Below are 19,711 nucleotides of genomic sequence, written 5' to 3' on the forward strand. Positions count from 1 at the left end.
TTTTCTAGCCTTGTTTTGTGTGATTTTGTCCTAATTTCAAAAATTCCCTCACCAAAAATAGCCCCAATTTTTTTTGTGATTTGTTGGTTTGATGAGATTTTGTTGGATTTGATCCATGGATTTGCTTGGTTTCATGTGGATCTAGCCTTCCCTCCATCCATCTCCACCTTTCCCTCCACAAAATCCACCAATTTCTTCCTTTTCTTCACGATTTTCCGCCCAAATCCGCAACCCCCGGGCACCCGGACCTCAAGCCCCGGGCACCCGGACCCCCCCTGCAACCCCGCTGACCACCCCGGGTGCCCGCACCCCTTACCCCCGGGCCATCTTCTCCGCCCAAACCCCCTGACCACCCCGGGTGCCCGCACCTTCCACCCCCGGGCACCCGCACCTCCCCGAATCAGCTCACCGACAAAAACCGTTTCGGCCATAACTTTTGCTCCTGGAGTCCGATTTTGACGTTCTTTAGCTCGTTGAGTAGCTATTAACATCCCCTATCCATCTAGATAGGTTCCAAAACCATTTGACTCCATCAAAAATTTGGCATTTTGGCATGTTTGCATAGGCCATCCACCATATCATCCGCCATACCACCATCGCTTTCTGCAACTTAACCCATTTAGTTCCATATAGCATTTGTGGTTGCTTGAATGGTGACTTGAGTCTCCTAAGGTGTTTAGGCTACTTAGGGATGGTCACTTCGTCATCAACCACCACCACCACTTCCGTGTTGCTAACTCCGGAACCACCAACGCATTCCGCTACCACCATTTGACATTTTTCCTTTGAGATTTTGAGTTTGCGGTTTTTCCCGTTTCCTAGGGTGTTTCGGCTAACTAGGAACAGTTCGACATCGACAACACCGCCGCTCACCTTTGACAAGGACTCGACATCGACCACTTCACCATTTTGACAACCTAACCGTAAATAAGAACGGCAACCTCTATATCATCTTGGTATCGTGGTATCCCATCATTGTACTTTCTTGCCATTACATTGTTAACCCCTTAGCCCATTTTGCGTCACTTGCCTATCGAGACTAGCCATTGAGTATTGCCGGCAATGTTACTTGTGCACACTAGTGATCCGTACCTTCCATTGCATACATACCATATCATATTGGTATCATCTTGGTATCATCATATCATCCCTTGTGTCACAAGATTGTTCCAGCATATGCACAATTGCTAGCTTGCTTTGTGCATTTCGAATAAGTGGCCATATCAAAAAAAAAGAATAAGCTTTTAAGCAAAAGGAAAAGAGAGCAAAGAGCTTGTAAGCAATAGCCATAGCATCATACCGCATTGCACATAAGATTGTCATGATCATCTTGGATCACCTTGAGAAGAACACTGGGAACATCATACACATAGCATACTTGGGATCGAAGGCTCATACATTTTGCATCTTATAGGTTGTGCACAAGTGTCGTATCCGCCTATTGAGCAATCGTGCTAGCGTCTCTCTTGAGTTGTGCAACACGAGCGTTTTCCGTGGATTCCACATTTTGTGCTCATTCCTTGGTTGCACGACCCCATTTATTTATCCGTGTGTGTGTGTGTTTCCGTGTGCCACATATTGCTATTGGTCTACTTGTTTCACTTGCGAATTTGTGAATCTTTTCCAACATTTTTGACTCTTGCTAACATTTTGCATCAATTTTTGTGCCACTATCCTCACCGAGCTCCACCATAAGCCTTACTTGTGTAGGTGTGAGAATTGACAAGATCCGGTACCAATTGTGCTATTTCCTTGATACAATATTGAGTGATCATTGATCCATCTTCAACATTGGATAAGGTACATTGGTCTAGTTCTTTCCTTTCTTCCACTCACATTTGCTCGAGTCTTGTGATGGATAGGCAAGGCATTTCATCTCCGGTCTTCCATGACAACGACGGCGCAAACAACTACATCACCAAAACGCCCATCTTCGGACTACAACAAGCAATGTGAGGCATTGAGCGACTCACTGTCGACATCCACCAAAGCGAAGCACGAACAAGGGACTACATCGACACCAAGTTGGACGCACAATTGGATGACATCTGACATGTGTGGGCTAACTACAAGTCTTCTTCCTCTTTGTCATCTTCAAAGCGGAGACGCTCAAGTCGCAAGTCTTCGGAGCAGCCACAAGATGCAAGTACCACGCGACACCATCAAGAAAAACTTCATGAGCATAAGAGAAGACCGCAAGACGAGTACCAACAATACGGAGCTACGACTACTACCACCACTTCGGCATATTCGCCTTTGGACGTACGACATATTCGCCTACCTCCGACGAGTATGCCTACATCGGCCTTCATCTACAGCGACGGTGACGAGATGATTGAGCATGGGATTTTCCCTTCGGTCATGGAGGAGAGCGATGATGTGCCATCTTCGGCCTTCATCCACGGTGACGACGACAAGATGGTTGAGCATGGGATTTTACCTTCGACCACTGCGACGTATGAAGACTTGAGTGACTTGTGCCACCATATTAAAAGTGAGAGTGACTTCACCACTAGCCCCATATATGACGAGTTTCCCCAATTCCCATGTGAGGAGAGCCACCACCACCACCACTTAGTGATTTGAGTGACTCCACCATATGTGACATTGAGTGCACCTACCTTGAGGGAGTGAGTGAGCCACCACCACATAGAGAGAGTGAGGTAGTTTATAGGGCATGTGAGGCCACTATGATTTCTAACGACTTAACCTCTACCTCTATTGTGTCTTCTGCTTTGGTGCTAGGTCCCATATATGATGACGTGTCGATTCGCGACGACTTCATCCTTCCTTTGGACAACACGATGGCCATGGTGGATTATGATGCACCCCCACATGGTTCCATCAAGTTGATGATGATGACCACCATTTGGTCTTTGCCACCTCACCTACACCACATGAGTGGAATGAGAATGGTAACATAGGTGAAGGTGATGCTCTAGTCCCACTAGTGGACATTCTTGACATGGATTGCTTGCATGATGTTGATCCACCTATTGTCATGCTTCATGCTAGTTCGACTTCCCCATGCGATGATTTACCCATTTATGATGAGTTTGATGATTGCCATGTGGAGTCTATTAGTTGTGATGCCATGTTACATAGGATTTCTTGTGATAATTCTCTCGGTCACATCATATTTGACAATCCGCTTGACTTGTCATATGCTATGCATGAGATCAACCATATGTCATATTTGCAATCTCTTCATAGTGACTATGCATATGCCATTAGATTAAACTCAATTTGCACTTATGGCATAGATGACAAGCCCATGGTTATTGGCATTTGTTTTTCTTGTGATGATATTGATATGCTCCCTTTGCATCATTTATATCATATGCCATGCCATGACCACCTAGCTTCGGATATGCATTGTTTGCCATGTTGTCACTATTCTCCATATTATGCTTCCGCTATTGCTCATGAGGAGACCCCGATAGTTTCCTCATACCCCTGAGGAGATTTTGCTACATCCGATTCTTTGCATATTTCCCTTGATTGTGTGCACCATATGCTCCCCATGAATAAAAATGCTAGTGATGTGCCATATACTTGGATTCTCAATTTGTGTCCCCATCGTGTCATACATAACAACTATTCTTTCATGATGGATGACATGTTCTTATACCATGCATCAAATTTCTTTGAGCGATGCTTATCTTGTACTAACTCACATGTGCACATACACATCATGATGGATGATATGTACATTTACCATGAACACAATTTCTTTGGTTTGTGTCTCTTTTGTGTAGGTACACATGAATACTTATCAACCTCGCAATCCCACGAGTTGACAAAACGAGCTCTAGAGAGAAATGATGACTTGGGATCCCATGGATTGTCTTTCCCACCGCTCTCTTCGCGCAAACACTTCGCGCATTTCTTTTACATGGCCCTCACTTGGCTATGGGTTATTGTCCATTACATATTATATTCCCATCTTGCCATGTTCACTTTGCATAATATGCTCATTCCTATGCCTTTGACATGCATTTGTTTTTTATAGAAAGACTATAAGGGAACCCCCTACAGTATAATTGATGCAACAAACCCAAATTGCAAGTACCGTGCCTTGAACCTGGGTGGGTGGGAAGGCATCAGCCCCTTCCCACCACTAGGATATGCCTTAGTCTCCATTGCATTGACATGCATTTGTGACCCATGCTTTGCATTACACATGATGATTGATTCTACTACTTGTATGTGTATTTGCAAGCTTGGTGGAGATATTACTTGTTATTGACATGTTCTACCTATGACCCCTGCCTATGATGATACTATGATCTTGCTTTGTGTTTGTGCTTGCGATATGTCATGTGCATTGCCTATGCCTATTATTTGCTCACATGACTGATTGGCATGATTTCTTCTAGTATGTTGCATCTTCGCACTACTAGCTTGCACGACTTGGTTACTATGATTGCTTGCCTTGTTGCATCACCCATGATTCATACTTGCTCACTTCATGCGGTTGATGACAACCATCTACATGCTTTGCACATGCTTGTTATTGCTTCTTGTCATATATCTCCATGTGTTGCCTCTCTCATGCTAAATGATTTGCCATATATTGAGTGCAACAATGCTTTTAGTCTTGATAATGAGATTGCCCCCATAGCATTCTCGAATATATTTGGAGCTTTTGACATATTTCTTGTGAAGCATGCTTGTTTTACCTCTTTGCACCATATACCTAGTGTCATGAATATATCCATTGTTGCATCTTATTATTCGTGCACTTGTGCTTCTAACGGTTATGTGCAAGAGAAGAGAACCATCATGATGGATGATGTGTTTACCTACCATGCGCATATGTTCTTTATTTTGTTGTGTGCATGTGTAGGATACTGATTTCGTCTCGACTTCCACTTCACATGAGTTCTCCATTAGAGCTCTTGAGAGCGAACCACCTTCGATCATGATGCTTCTACATCGCACTTGCTTGTGTTTCGGCATTGTGAAGAATGCACAAGGACACGCCTTCAAGGTGACTTCTTTCTTGAGCATGGATATTGAGGATCATACTACTTGTGTTGCTTGCACCATCAGACTTATTGGTCATCTTGGACCACTTGATTGCGCACTTGTTAGAGATCTTGCTTTGACTTGCCATTTTCACACTTCCATGCATCATGATATATATGACTTGTGCGTTGCATCCAATTTTTGGATTACTTGCTCCTATCACATGTTTGGTTGCAACAATGTCATTACTTCACATATGCCATGTCCCATTGCTTGTCACATGATTGATTTGATTGCCTCACACATGATGAACAATTGCTCTTGCTATTGTGTTGAGTGCCACTCGATTTTCACTACACCTTATGCACATTATGCTTGGATTGTCTTGCACTTGACGCATGTGTTTAGTCATATCATCTTCTTGGGTGTTGTGAATGACTCTTATGCCTACCATAGACCGTTCATTGAGAGTCTTATGCATGCTTGCTATGAGCTTGAGGTAGATGCTTACCCTCTTGTCACACATATTTGCATTGCTACCTCGCATTTACTTGTTTGTTTCCATGATGCTTTTCCATGTGCTCAATTTATGTGCTTATATGCCATGCCACACTCCCTTGTCACACCATATGCCATGCTTGATGACAACAATTGTTGGGTGAATCACCTCTTGAATGCTTGGTTTTGCTTTAATGCCAACCACATTTGTTTTTCCAAGTGCTTGTTATCTTTGCTCCTTTTGAAGGAATTACAAGACGGTGTGACATTGGAGAGTGACCATTTCGAGCTTCAACATGGTAAGTGCTTGGTGGTCATCCACTTCTACACGACGATGCCGTCTCCTTCCCATGGTGATGAAGATCACGATCCGTGGATGGATCTCTCCCAAGGGGGGAGATGATGCGGAGCATCCCTCGACCATCACCATGAACGTTACACCATCACTGCTAGGACGGAGAAGATCATGGACAAGAGCATGCGCACGCGCCATCGAGAACGAGGTGAACTCTTTCCTCTTCGAGCTCCACTCAAATTCATTCGAGAGTTGGGTCCTACCTCAAACGGAGGTGTTGTGCATGATTAGGTATTAAGGTGTTGATGATGGAAAAGCTAGCACGAAGACCCAAGCACCTACAGTCGAGGAGAAGGAGGAGAGAACAGAGAAGAGAGAAGAAGGAGAGGCTCTGGACACCCCAGGTGCCCGGACACTTTGGCTCCGGAGGCCCGGCCCCTCCATGGCGCTACTCCCAGCCGACCCCGGGTGCCCGACCTACAGCCCCGGAGGCCTGGCCTCACTTGGCCCAGCCGCGGCCCAGGACTCGCCCGGGTGCCCGGCCTTGAGGCCCCGGGTGCCCGCCCCCCCCCCTCCAGCGCCACAGGCCGCCTGCCCGGGTTCCCGCACCTTCGGCCCCTAGCGCCCGGCCCCCTCGCCTGGATGCCTCCAGCCACCCCCGGGTGCCCGGGCTGTCAACCCCCGGGTGCCCGGCCCCCTGCTACCACCTGTCGAGTGGAAGCCCTGACCGGTCCGGGTGCCCGGCCGATCTTGCCCTGGGTGCCCGGACTACTTCGAGAGTGTCTGCGTTTTCAGGGTCATTTTGGACCTTTGTATCCCCCTCTCCCTCTATTTCGTCCCTAGACTATAAGTACCTCCCACCTAGCTCATTTAGAGGATAGCAAAGTATATGAGATGATTTAGAGAGCTTTGCTCCTTGTACCCACTCCTCTAGGAGATCAAGACCTCCTAGGAGAAGATCCCTAGTGGATATTAAGCCCCCATCATGGGAAGGATCCCCATCATAGGATCATCAAGACCTCTCTCCTCATAGGATTGGGATGAACTAGTATATTGTATATTTCCTTTGTTGTTCTTGGATCATTGTGACCTCTTGTGTGTTCTTGGATCTAGCATATATGTGATTGGATCTAGTCAATTTGAGTGTTTCCCCTCTCTTGTGTTCTTCGTGTTCTTGGGGATTTCCCCTCCAATTCGTGAAAGATCTCCACATAGGGTACCACCCTACAACATCCTCCCCGGCAACGGTGCTAGAAATTCCTTTTCATGCCTGCTTGAACTACATCGGTATTTCCCCAAAGAGGAAGGGATGATGTAGCACAGTGACGGTAGGTATTTCCCTCAGTGATGAGATCAAGGTTATCGAACCAGTAGGAGAACCAAGCAACACAACGTAAACAACCCCTGCACACAAATAACAAATACTCGCAACCCGACGTGTTAAAGGGGTTGTCAATCCCTTTCGGGTAATGATGCCTTGAATTGGCGAGAATATGTGATAAATTGTGATAGATAGGATAAATAGATCGAAAAATAAATAAAGTGCAGCAAGGTATTTTTGTTTTAATAGATCTGAAAATAAAAGCAAAGGAAAATAGATCGCAAAGGCAAATATGATGAAAAGAGACTCAGGGGCCATAGGTTTCACTAGTGGCTTTTCTCAAGAAAAATAGCAAATGGTGGGAAAACAATTACTATTGGGCAATTGATAGAACTTCAAATAATCATGACGATATCCAGGAAATGATCATTATATAGGCATCACGTCCAAGATTAGTACACCGACTCCTGCCTGCATCTACTACTAATACTCCACACATCGACCGCTATCCAGCATGCATCTAGTGTATTAAGTTCATGGAAAAACGGAGTGATGCAATAAGAACAATGACGTGATGTAGACAAGATCTATTTATGTAGAAATAGACCCATCTTGTTATCCTTAATAGCAACGGTACATACGTGTCATTTCCCCTTCTATTACTGGGATCAAGCACCGTAAGATCGAACCCATCACAAAGCACCTCTTCCCATTGCAAGATAAATAGATCAAGTTGGCCAAACAAAACCAAAGTATCGGAGAAGAAATACGAGGCTATAATCAATCATGCATATAGGAGATCAAAGAAGACTCAAATAACTTCCATGGATAAAAACATAGATCTGATCACAAACTCAAAGTTCATCGGATCCCAACAAACACATCACAAAAAGACTTACATCATATGGATCTCCAAGAGACCATTGATAATTAAGAGAGAGAGAGAGAGAGAGAGAGAGAGAGGAAGCCATCTAGCTACTAACTACGGACCCATAGGTCTACAAAGAACTACTCATGCATCATTGGAGAGGCACCAATGGACATGATGAACCCCTCCGAGATGGTGTCTAAATTGGATCTGGTGTTTCCGAAACTTGCGGTGGCTGGAATTGATTTTTGTCGACTCCCCTAGGGTTTCTGGAATATTGGGGTATTTATAGAGCAAAGAGGCGGTGCAGGAGGCCACTGAGGTGGGCACAACCCACATGGGCGCGTCTGGGCCCCCAGGCACGCCCTGGTGGGTTGTGCTCCCCTCGGAGCTCCCCTCGGGTACTTTCTTGGCCCACTGGATGTCTTCTGGTCCAAAAAAATCCACAAAACTTTTGCTGCGTTTGGACTCCGTTTAGTATTGATTTCCTGTGATACAAAAAACAAGCAGAAAACAGCAACTGACACTGGGCACTATGTCAATAGGTTAGTACCAAAAAATGATATAAAATGATTGTAAAACATCCAATAATGATAATATAACAGCATGGAACAATAAAAAGATTATAGATACGTTGGAGACGTATCAGATACTGAGAGCAGAGGCATAAGAGGGAGAACAGGAGAGAGAAAGGGGGTTTGGGCAGCACTAGTAGCGGTGGTAGCCGTGGTACTACCGTTGCTACTGCCGCTACTACTGCCGTACAACCTGACACGAGAAAAGACATCCTCGAATCGGGGCGGTAGCGGTACCGAACTAGGACGGTACTGTCATCGATGTACACAAGCGGTACTACCGTTGTAGGACAGCGATACTGCCGCTTGAGGACCATATGCGGTACTACCGCGCTCGCGGCGGTACTACCACTATCTCCTCACAATCTCCACTACTGTTGAAACGACAAACTCCAAGCTAAGGAAAGGAGCTGGGGGCGCAAAGAAGTGTACGTGTTGATTCCACCCTAGCCTTTCCATTGCGGACCCCCTCTTTATAGTATGGTGTCTCCTATGACTCAAGTCCACCAAAACCAAAATGAAAGAGACTACACCATCTTCACTTAAAGCTCCGAGGGGAAAGAATCGTCTCGTGCCAATGAATGAATCTCTAAAAAAAACTCAACACACACGATTAGTCCGCAAAAACATTGTCATCAATCACCAAAACTACTTAGGGAGAGACATACCCTAACAATCTCCCCCTTTTTGGTGGATTGATGACAACACGGGATTTGCACAAAGGAATGACATGAGAATAAGTGAATCCCAGAGACTAAAAAGTATAGACGGGGCTCCCCTAGATTTGTGCACTTAACTAGAGGTGCCTTTGGATTGCAAAGTACACACATTAGGATCAACACTCCCCCTATATTTTATAGTCTGACAACATTTGCATCAAAGAAGAGACATATATGAGCTAGGATGCAATAGAGTAGCAAGTGAGCAAAGTAGACATATGAGATAAGCATGAACTCACAAACTACTAAAGTACTCGACATACAAAGATAATAATAGGATAGGGTAGCATATGTCTCACACCATATGATAGGGTACCAGGTCTCATGAGCACAAGCCAACCCAACGCAAAAGATGAGAAAAGAGTTTGCGAGAGAGAAAGACAAGGCAAATAAGACACACTCGCAACTCGACAAATCCCTAAACTCTCTCCCGCTTTGGAATCGAGACACCAAAAGGGCAAAGAGTGCTGCTACGGCCACAGGTGATAGCATAACTAACGATCTCCATCATCACATCCCCGCGTGATCGTTCACTCCTCCATCATCGGCACGGGGCTGCTCGGTGTCTGAGTCTGACCAAGGGCAGTGCTGCTGAACCCACTCCTCATCATCGATGATCTTTCCCTCAGATCCGCTGGCAACTATCGCACCAAACTGACACATGAGCTCCTTGTGGCGGTTCCTGGCCTTCTTCTCAGACACATGAGCCATATACTGTCCATGAGACTCCATGCAGAAAAGTTTCTTCATCTTGTGCTTGAGCTTCTTTGCCCATGAGGGCTCCGCTCCAGAGGGCACACAGTCCTCATCATCGTCAGCATCAGCCTCTACCTCAACCTCGTCACCTCCTGACAAAATCCCAGACTTCATAACCGAAGTGCCCCAGTTCTCCTTCTTCCTCAAACACTTAATCTCATGAGGGACCAACTCCCCAGTCTCCAGCATGACACTAGGATAAGTGTGCCCCCAAGCCTTCTCAAGAAGCAACATGAGAAAAGGAGCATAGATAGGGCACTTGCGCTCAGAGATAGCGGAGACAAGCTCAGACCACATGACATGAGAGATATCCAAGGAATCACCAGTGTTTTCTTCCTTCTCATGCTAACAGAAAAGTAGCATGTCCACGAGAAACGAGTGAACCATATCCAAGTTCCCAATGCGAGGGAAAAGAGTCTCCCTAAGGATGCGATAAAGGATGTCCAGAAAGGCGGGCAGCTCGTAAGTCTGCTTCTGAGTCTCGGGGTTAATCTTCAAGGTGCAGTAAGGCCATAGAGATTGCTTGTGAGTATACGCTGCACTGCAGTGAGGATGAAAGCCAACCGGATTCTCAAGCCCTTGATCTTCAATCCCAAACAGTTCCATGAACGCCTTCCATTTGACGGACAAAAGTTTGATATTTGTCATCCAAGTCAAAGTCCTTTCTGCATCAGTGCCAAGATGGACCGTGGCATAAAACTGAGCCACCAAATCCGCATCAAAGTCCTTGTTGAACTCCATGATCCTGACAATGTTCAACTGAGTGCACATCTGTAGAGCTTCGCCAAAGTAGGCAGGATCCTTCTCCATATAAGCAATGTTGATGGAGCGAACATCAACATAGAGGTTTTTCTTTGCTTTGATCACATCAAAGTAGACAGCATACGGAAAATGGTTTTAGAACGGACGGTTAACAAGAGTGGGTTCTTGATCTTCCGCATATAGGTTGCATCGACACCTTTCCCAGAACTCCTTGGCAGTCCTCTCTGTCATAGACTTGGCCCTAGGCTTGGGCTTGTTTGCAACAGCCTTCTTGGGCTGACGAGGAGGAGGAACACTTGAGGAAGCAGCCCCTAACTCAGGAGTGCGATAGCGATTTGAACCAGAACGCACGGGGTTGATACGACGGACATGTTGCTCTGAAGGGCCATCACCTGGAACCAAACACACGAACACAAGAAACAACACGAGAGAACGAGCATAAGCCACCAGAAAAAGAAGCAACAAGCATCAACATTTGGTACGAGTATGGTGGGAGTTGACATCCAGCGGTAGTACCGGGCTCTGGAAGTGGTAGTACCGTCCAAGAGGTAGTATCGCTCCAGGGGAGCGGTAGTACCGCTCCAGGTGGGGGACGGCGGTTTCCTACTATCGCGGCCAAATCCGATACTGTCGGGATGCCAAATACAAAAATAAACCTACCAAACATCAATCCAAACAGACTAGAAGCCTTCACCATCGTACTCAAGCCTCGATTTGGCCAAAAATTGATGAATGCAAAGCCTATTGCCCCTAAAGACTAGATCTGAAACATAGAAGCAAAGAGAAAGAGATCGGGGGCAATAGCAGCATCCATGGCTAGAGGAAGGGGTGGGGATTGATCCCATCGGAGGAAAAGGTGAAACACGGCCTGAAGGAGATGGCCCACCGGTGCCCTCCCGCTGCGAGTTCATCCCTGGCACACGAAGAAGACAAGGGGGTCGAGTGAATGGGTATGGGGGAGAAGGAAACTCCCCCTGCCCCGACATAACCCCCAGTCCCGCTCCGTAGCAGTAGTACCGCTCGGGCGGGCGGTAGTACCGCTTGATGTCCATCAGCAGTAGTACCATGCGCCACCAACGGTAGTACCGCCCAGCCAACAACTCGAAGACAAGACAGAAAATAGGCTTAGATCAAACAAGGAGAAAACACGAAGAGGCGAGGGAGCAAACACAAGGTCAGAAAAATGCCCATGAGAGGACAAGAAATAAAAACCACACAACTCTCAAAGAGAGGGCGGTGGCCGAGGCCACCTATGTTTGAGTCAAGTGGTATGGCACCGCAAAAAAATTAACCTTGGGCCCATGACCAAAACTCATCTTTGAAACACAAGTACCATCAAAAATGGCTAATGTGAAAGACATGATCAATTTATGCATAATGGGGGGAGGAAGACTTCATTGAGAGAACAATATCCCCCCTATGTCCATGCCTACATCTAAAACAAGATATAATGATGAGTGTGGTGGGGTGTGCCTAGATTCAAGCCACATTGCTCATGCCTTAACTCATGAAATCTTGCTTCATCTAGAGGCTTCGTGAAAATGTCCGCTAGTTGCTCTTGAGTGTTGATGTAGATGATATCAATATCTCCCTGCTTGATGTGATCTCGAATAAAATGGTGACAAATCTCAATATGCTTTGTCTTGCTATGTTGCACCGGATTGTGAGAAATCTTGATTGCACTTTCATCGTCACATAGAAGAGGCACTTTGTCACAAATGACACCGTAATCCTTTAAAGTTTGCCTCATCCATAGCAATTGTGCACAACAACTTGAGGCAACTACATACTCTGCTTCGGTGGATGAGAGAGACACACAATTCTGTTTCTTTGAAGAGCAACTCACTAAAGAGCGACCAAGGAATTGGCACCCTCCGGATGTTGACTTCCTCTCCACACAATCTCCCGCCTAATCAGAATCCGAGTAACCCATGAGATCGAAGCTTGCTCCTTTGGGGTACCATAAGCCAAAGTTTGGGGTATGAGCCAAATATTGAAAGATTCGCTTGACTGCCGCATAGTGGCTTTCTTTAGGTGCGGCTTGAAACCGTGCACAAATTCCCACACTCAACATGATATCCGGTCTAGATGCACAAAGGTAAAGCAAGGATCCAATCATGGAACGGTATACCTTTTGATCCAGCGCTTTACCATTGGGATCACTGTCAAGCTTGCATTTGGTGGGCATTGGAAACTTGACCAGCTTGACATCTTCTAGCTTGAATCTCTTGAGCATGTCTTGGGTATACTTGGCTTGGTTGATGAACGTTCCTTCTCTTCTTTGCTTGACTTCGAACCCAAGAAAGAACTTCAGCTCTCCCATCATAGACATCTCAAACTTCTTGGTCATTAGTGCGGCAAACTCATCATTGAAAGATTTGTTAGGAGAACCAAAATAATATCATCAACATATAGTTGGCATATGAACAAATCCCTTTGACCCTCTTAGTAAAGAGAGTGGGATCAATTTTCCCAATTTCAAAACCACGATCTTGCAACAACTCGGTAAGGTGCTCATACCACGCACGTGGAGGCTTGTTTAAGGCCATAGAGCGCCTTATTGAGTTTGTATACATGAGTGGGGAACTTGGGATCCTCGAATCCCGGAGGTGACATACACCAACTCATTCAAAGGACCATTAAAAATGCACTCTTCACATCCATTTGTTGCAATTTAAAATCATGATGAGCAGCATATGCAAGCAACATGCGAATAGATTCAAGACGAGCAACGGGGGCAAAGGTTTCACCATAGTCGATACCCTCGACTTGGAAGTAGCCTTGTGCCACCAATCTTGCCTTGTTTCGAACTACCACACCATTCGCATCTTGCTTGTTCTTTAAGATCCATTTGGTTCCGATGACATAATGTTCCTCCGTTGGCCTTGGCACTAATTCCCAAACTTGATTACGCTCGAAGTTGCTAAGTTCATCATGCATAGCTTTAAGCCATCCACATCATGAAGCGCCTCATGTACCTTTTGGGGTTCAACACACGAAACAAACGCGTAATGCTCACAAAAATTTGACAATTGTTTACGAGTAGTTACCCCTTTTCTCAAGCTTCCAAGCACATTCTCCATGACATGTTGTTGACGCTCGAGCTTGGAAGCCACCTTAGCGGCACGGCGCTCCAAAAGTTCCTCGATGGGCATTTGAGTATCATCTTGCACATCTTGAGCGCCGTCTTGAACTTGCTCTTGATCTTGAGCTTGCTCTTGATCTTGAGCACCGTCTTGAGCTTGCTCTTCACCTTGAGTTTGCTCTTGATCATGAGCAAGCTCGGAGGCATGAACTTGATCTTAGGCATCATTCGGTGCATCACCATCTCCACGAGGTTGATCTTGCCCTTGATCTTGTTCATGGGGTTGAGGACCTTCATTTTGCTCTCCGGAAGCGTGTGGGTCTAGCGTAGGTGATGGCTCTCCCTGAGTAGAGCATTATCCCTCTCCTTCGGCCATAAGGGGTTCCTCAATGGGGAGTATTTGACCAATCCACATTCTTCTTATGTCTTGGGGAGGAATTCCATCACCTATGTCACAAAGACCACTTTGCTCCACTTGGGAGTCGTTAATCATCAAACTCCACATTACACGTCTCCTCAATGAGTCCGGTGGAGTTGTTGAGAACACGGTAAGCATGAGAGTTTGTAGCATAACCAACAAATATGCCCTCTTGAGCTCTAGGTTCAAATTTAGACAAACAAACACCTTTCTTGAGAATGAAACACTTACAACCGAACACCCGGAAGTACTTGAGGTTGGGCTTGTTGCCGGTAAGTATCTCATATGGAGTCTTGTTCAAGGCTTTGCGGAGGTAGAGCCTATTGGACGCATGACATGCGGTGTTGATGGCTTCAGCGCAAAAGTTGTACGGGGACTTGAATTCCGCCATCATGGTCCTTGCTGCATCCATCAACGTTCGGTCTTCCTTTCTGCCACACCATTTTGTTGAGGGGTATAAGGTGCGGCATATTGGTGCTTGATCCCCTCATCACTAAGAAACTCATCCAAGGTTTAGTTCTTGAACTTGGTGTTATTGTCACTTCTAATCATCAAGATCTTTGCATTATATTAACGTTGAGCTTCATTTGCAGAGTTGATGACGGTTTGTTGAGTCTCACTCTTCCTCTTGAAGAAGTATACCCATGTATATCTTGAATAGTAATCCACAATCACTAAGAAATACTTTCTTCCACCAAGACTATCAAAGGATGGAGGTCCAAAGAGATCCATGTGAAGGAGCTCCAAGGGCCTCTTTGAATAGATGCTAGTTGTGGGACGGTAAGCCGTTTCATGAAGCTTTCCTTTAATACAAGCATTGCAAGCACGGTCTTTGGCAAAACTCACATTTGTTAGTCCACGGACATGATCCCCTTTGAGGAGACTTTGCAAAGATCTCATATTGACATGGGCTAGTCGGCGATGCCAAAGCCAACCCACATCAACTTTAGTCATTAGGCAAGTCGCTATCTTAGTGGGACGCTCCGAAAAGTTCACCACATAGAGACCGTTCTCGACATGCCCAACAAAGGCTACTTTAAGAGTCTTGCTCCACAAAAGGGCCACGGTATCAAGATCAAACAATGTTGCAAAGCCCATAAGTGAAAGTTGACGAACGGAAAGTAAATTGTATGCAAGGGACTCAACAAGCATGACTTTCTCAATAGATAAATCTTGAGAGATGACCACCTTACCAAGTCCCAGTACCTTAGAAGTTGAGGCATCACCAAATTGGACGTGGGTGGGCATAGATGGCATTGGATGCACATCCACCACCAAGTCCTTGCTCCCGGTCATATGATTTGTTGCTCCACTATCGAGCAACCATGACACCCCACCGAAAGCAAACTCCTACAAGAGATCAATGCTTGGATTTAGGTACCCATTCTTGAATGGGTCCTTTGATGTTAGCAACAAGGGTCTTAGGAACCCAAATAGACCATTCAATGTACTCATAGTAAGAACCAACAAATTTAGCATAAACATGCCCAGCACGACACAAAACATAAGAAGGGTTAAAGTCGTCGGCTTTGTTGTTAGGGGCATTTTTGCCCTTCTTGGAATTACCACCCACTTCCTTGTTCTTCTTCTCATGAGTACCCTCACCCGCCTTGACAAAAGTTTCCTTAAGTGGGAGGGGTTTCATGGTCTTGTTCTTGTTCTTCTTCTTTGACTTGGGTACAAATCCAGGTCCTTCCTCTCTTCTTCCAAGATTGCCTTGGCCTTCAAAGCAAAGGACGGAGTGCTTTTCTTTGACCGGACTCGAGCAAGAGCATTGTCGGCGGTCTTGTTCATGATGTTCATGGAAATAAACTCATCCAACACTTCACTTGAGGTTAAGGAGTGAAAGTCCGGCCTTTGACGAATCATAGAAGACATGGCCTTGTTGAAGGGCATGATGGCCTTGAGGAACTTGCGCTTGATCCAAGTGTCATCTGTATCCTTGCTTCCATGATCTTGGAGGGCAACCGCAAGAGTAGTCACCCTTCGGTAAAGATTACGCGGATCCTCATCTTCAAGAATCACAAATTCATCGGCCTCATCAAGGACCACTTCAAAGTTGGACCGATGAATGCTTGAGCTCCCCTTGTACATTGAAACAATGTGCTCCCAACAATCCTTTGCACGAGTGAACAGGCGTAGGTGTGTTAGGTCTTCAGGAGGGACCGCTTCTTGAAGGATGAACAAAGAGGAGTGATTGTATTGATTGTCCACTTCTTCTCTTGGGGTGAAGCTGTTTTGATCGTGAGGGTAGAAACCTTGCTCAATAATTATCCAAAGGTTAGTTGAACAATGATTCAAATGAGACTTAATGCGAAAGATCCAATTAGCAAAATCACCCTTAACAAGCATGGGAGGAGGGCCATGAATATTAATGCGATCGGTAGGGACCGGTCCTCCATAGACCGGGCGAGGGGGAACCGAGGCAAAGGTTCCCGTCCCATTCTTGTCATGAGGGGAAGGAACATGTATCTTTAGCTGCTTCCTTGGCGGAATTGGCCTCCGACTCCGATGCCATGGGTTTAACCACAAGCAAGGGGTCGGGAGTGGATTTCATCCCCTCAAGAAATTCTTTAAGCATGGACTTGACTTCGGCCATCATACACCTCTTAAGTGATCGAAGTCAACTCCACGGCCTCGGGCACTTACTCCTCGGTGTCAACCATACTCTTCGAGTGGTGAAACCCTTAATAAAGAGACGAGGCTCTGATACTAATTGAAAGGATCGATATGGTTGACTAGAGGGGGTGAATAGGCAGCTACCAATTTTTATCTTTTCTTCACAAATTAGGTTTAACAACAAATAAGTTGTCTAGATGTGCAACTAGGTGAACAACTTATATGATGCAAACAACCACAACAACAAGTGCAAGCAAATGATACAACACAATATAAACTTGCACAAAGTAAAGGGAAGAGATAACCACAAGTGGAGCTGGTGGAGACAAGGATGTGTTACCGAAGTTCCTTCCCTTTGGGGGAAGTACGTCTCCATTGGAGCAGTGTGGAGGCACAATGCTCCCCAAGAAGCCACTAGGACCACCGTATTCTCCTCACGCCCTCACACAATGTGAGATGTCGTGATTCCACTAGTGGTGCCCTTGAAGGCGGCGACCGAACCTTTACAAACAAGGTTGGGGCAATCTCCACAACTTGATTGGAGGCTCCCAACGATACCATGGAGCTTCACCACAATGGAATGTGGCTCCGAGGTGACCTCAACCGTCTAGGGTGCTCAAACACCCAAGAGTAACAAGATCCGCAAGGGATTAGTGGGGGGAATCAAATTTCTCTTGGTGGAAGTGTAGATCCGGGCCTTCTCAACCAATCCCTAGAAAATCAACAAGTTTGATTGGCTAGGGAGAGAGATCGGGCGAAGATGAGCTTTGGAGTAACAATGGAGCTTGAGGGAAAGGAGGTAGGTCAACTTGGAGAAGAAGACCTCCTTTTATAGTAGGGGAACCAATCCAACCATTACCCCCTCTTCAGCCCACGCAGAGCGATACTACTACTCAGTGGAGCGGCACTACTCCTGGTAGCAGCGCTACTACCGTGGAGACTGAGAGCAGAGGCATAAGAGGGAGAATGGGAGAGAGAAAGGGGGTTTGGGCAGCACTAGTAGCGGCGGTAGCCGCGGTACTACCGCTCACGGGCGGTACTACCGCTGCTACTGCCGCTACTACTGACGCACAACCCGACACGAGAAAAGACATCCTTGAATCGAGGCGGAAGCAATGCCGAACCAGGACGGTACTGCCGCCGATGCACACCAGCGGTACTACCGTTGTAGGACAGCGATACTACCGCTTGAGGACCATGGGCGGTACTACCGCGCTGGCAGCGGTACTACCGCTATCTCCTCACAATCTCCACTACTGTTGAAACGACAAACTCCAAGGAGAGGAAAGGAGCTGGGGGTGCAAAGAAGAAGTGTATGTGTTGATTCCACCATAGCCTTTCCATTGTGGACCCCCTCTTGATAGTACTGTGTCTCCTACGACTCAAGTCCACCAAAACCGAAACGAAAGAGACTACACCGTCTTCACTTAAAGCTCCGAGGGGAAAGAATCGTCTCGTGCCAATGAATGTATCTCTGAAAAACTCAACGCACACGATTAATCCGCAAAAGCATTGTCATCAATCACCAAAACTACTTAGAGAGAGACATGCCCTAACAGCAATGACCAAGACAATAGTAGCCCAAGTCCTCCAACAAAGAACAAACTTGCTCAAGTGCGAGCATGAGTGAGAACACGACCAAGGCAACACCACTTGCAGAGGGGAGGATGCCAGCACTACACGCAACGAGGCCATAACCCAATGCCACCGGACCGGCCATCACACAGACTATAGAAGGAGACCAATACATCTCTCAGACGAGATCGACATCTTTGCACCATCCACCTCCAAGAAAACACTTCCGACTCTACGACAATGCTAGAGGGATCAACAAGGCGATGTGGGCTGAGCTGAAGAAACATGACCCTCTAGCAAGACCTCCACCGCCATCTTGAAGGCCTACCTAGAACATAACTGCAGCTCCTCGACACCGTCGAGGCGGTGGCGACATCGGTACCGCCCGAGCGGCACCACCCGACAACCTAACACACTGAACATAAGGAACCGAGGCTCCCCACCGTGCCATAGTCGCCAGGGAACATGCAGAGGGAGGGGGCGGGGGGGGGGGGGGCACCAGCGTAGGAAAAGGAAACTGCTTTGTATCACATGTTTAGGCCTCATTCGGTTTGGAGGATTTTCGTAGGAAAAACATAGGAATAAGGATTCCAGAGGAAAATTTCCTATGTATGCATTCGGTTTGTAGGAAATGCGTGCAGGAATTTCGTAGGAATACTACTCATTTCCCATGTTTTTGGAGGAAACTACACATCCACTCAAAGCTCATTTTACGCGTAGGAACGAGGCAAGTCAATTCCTTAGAATGGCAAGTGCCATCCTATCATATTCCTATACTACTCCTAATTCCTACATTTTGATTTCCTCCAAACCGAATGAGCCCTTAGGAGAGAGAGGGGAGTTTTCTTCAATAAGTCTCATCTTCTTGGGCCATGTACCATGATGCCTAGTTAGTTGTCTGTAAGAGTTGCCACATAAAAAATTTAGTGACGTAGAGGAAAGAGAAAGAGGAGAAAGAAAGAGTTTGTGTGTAGATCTACCGACGTCTGTAGGGAAAAAAATTAGACAATAATTTTGTTGTTGTACATCTGTAATTTCTCCTCGCAATTAGTTTTGGCCAAAAATAGACTATTTACAGATAAATCATTATATGGGTTGTCTATATTACTGTCTATGAATACCGTCATACAATAGTACATGTCCTTACTGTTGTTAGGGTGGCTATACATGGGCATATAGTTGGTATAGGTTCGCTAGATGACACCACATAGCACTGTCATGTAGTTGAACTCTCATTTCCATTAACTAT

Source organism: Triticum dicoccoides, chromosome 2B (genome assembly GCF_002162155.2).
Source record: "Triticum dicoccoides isolate Atlit2015 ecotype Zavitan chromosome 2B, WEW_v2.0, whole genome shotgun sequence".
Lineage (NCBI taxonomy): Eukaryota > Viridiplantae > Streptophyta > Magnoliopsida > Poales > Poaceae > Triticum > Triticum dicoccoides.